Genomic DNA, 2,382 nt, shown 5'->3' on the forward strand with positions numbered 1-2,382 from the left:
CTCCAATGTTTGCCTGCCTCCACTGCGCAATCCTGCATGAGAATCAATCACTATGTGAATTCGAATTCCCTTGGTATACTACGCAAGCCTCATTGGAAATCTCCATCCATGCATGTGCAAATCTCATGCACAACTATAGTCATAACTGATAGTAATCTCAACCTCTAACACCTGTCTCCACTGAACTGTCCATGCACTGAGTTAACTGATGTATTCTTTAGTTGCTTTATGAGTTAATAATTAGTGAATTAATTAATAATTAATTCACACAACTCATCACTAGTGTATTCTTTAGTTAGACTAAAATACAACTAGTTCAACCAAGTCAAACTGAACACAACTCCATCAACTCCTCAATCAACTACACCAAACTCAACCACATGAGTTCTAACTGAAGTCCATCATGCAATAGCTCAACTGACTCATAAGAAAAGCGTATTTCTTTCTAACAGCTGCATGTGCCACATATGTAGCTCAAACTGAAGTGCTCCAAGAGGATAAGATAATGTTTATATTCCAAATATTATTATGAGCTAATAATATTTGACTGTTCTATTTTTAACCTGACAGTCTAAAAGTAGAAACCGCCCATATGTCTAAAAATAGAAGTCCATATATTTTTACCAACATGACCAATCATCCAAAAATAGCATCCTGCAACTCATAGACCATGATCCATATGTCTAAAAATAGACTTTGCGCCAAAAATAGCCTGCGGGCCCACTTAGTGAAGGCGACTCCTTTCCACTAAGCTCCATCATCTTGTTGCATTCTCAACAATAGGGAATGGCAAAGGACACGGGGGTATCATGGTTTTAGTAAGGGAGAAAGAAGGTTGTCTCATTCAGTTAGAAAAAGAAGACTCAAATAAGAAATTCATTTGGTTTAAAATATCAGAAAATGGAAACCACATCAGAATTGCAGCATGCTATTTTGTGCCGCATGTTTCAAAATTCTACAAAGGTAGAGGGTTTGACCACAAAGATCCATTTGCAGCTTTAAAAGCGTATATTGCAACATATCCGCAGCTAGGTGAAGTCCCTATAGTGGGTGATTTCAATGCTAGGACTGCAAGTGAGCAAGCTAGTATTCTTTGTTGTAAAGATGATTGTGACCCTATTTGGCTTACAAAAGAAGTAATCATCAGTGAGAAAGAATTTGAGAGGACAAGGGCTGCAATTTCTTTGGTGAACAATTGCTTACTCTATGTGGGGACTTTGATTTAGTCATTTGTAATGGCTTGACTAGATGCGCAAAGTCCGATAATTTCACTTGCAATACTTACAATGGAGCAAGTGTGGTAAATTATGTAATTTTCTCGCATGGTTTGTGTGAGAAAATGGAAGAAGTTTTGGTTGGGGATCAGTTGTGGGATTGAAATCAGATCACAAGCCAATTTATTTATGTTTCTCTTGGATTAGAAAGAAACAATTAGAGTAAAAAATTCATCATGTCAAACAAAATCTCCCACAAGGCATAATTCTTTTAACACTAGATAGGCTCTTCTAGAAGGAGAAAATTACAATTCATAGTCTTCATAGTCATGAATTGACACATTTAATTCAATGCGCACTTGCAAAGTGAAAAAGAACAAAAATTAAGAAGTCTGAAACAAATTGCTTTCTAGTTAATGCTTGGTTTGACGAGGAATGCAAAAAGGCAAGGAGAATGTGGAAAGAGTCAAACAAGGATAATATAAATCTCAAATCTTACAAGCAGTTATTAAGCAAGAAAAAGATTGATTTCATGGTTTCAAGGAGGAAAGAACTAATCTTCCTTGGGAAAAATAATCCCAAATTATTTTGGAAGCAGCTCCAACCAAAAAAGATATAAATTGGAAATAATATTACAGCTTCTACATGGTTTGACTATGAAATACAACTCTATGAGCAGGCTCCCAAGGTTCACCCTCCCCCCTTGGTCAGCATTGATACTAAACTCTTCACGGTACAAGAGGTAGAGATGGGTATCAAGAAGTTGGGTGTTGGAAAAGCAAAAGACTTAGCTGAACTCCAAACAGAATATCTAAAGTGGGGCTCAAATATTCTTGCACCTCGCATTACAAAAATCTTCAACAACATCATACAAGAAGGGATCCCCATATATTGGACAACTAGTCTGGCAATACCTCTTTTCAAGAGTGGCGACGTCAATAATCCCTCCAATTATAGGACCATCATGATAAACCCTTGTTTGCAAAACTATTTGGAAGCATGCTAGAAGACAAAATTAGCAAGTGGGCAGAAGAAAGAGATAAGTGTGCTAAAGGGAAAGCAAGTTTTAGACCTAAACATTCCACAATTGATCATTACATAACTTTAAGGCACATCATCGAAAAAGTTTGGGAGAAAAAGGAAGAAGTCTTTTGTTGCTTTGTTGATT

The sequence above is a fragment of the Pinus tabuliformis genome, chromosome 3_2, assembly GCF_031772625.1.
Source record: "Pinus tabuliformis cultivar Carrire ecotype Pingquan chromosome 3_2, CPIR1, whole genome shotgun sequence".
In the NCBI taxonomy this organism is placed as follows: domain Eukaryota; kingdom Viridiplantae; phylum Streptophyta; class Pinopsida; order Pinales; family Pinaceae; genus Pinus; species Pinus tabuliformis.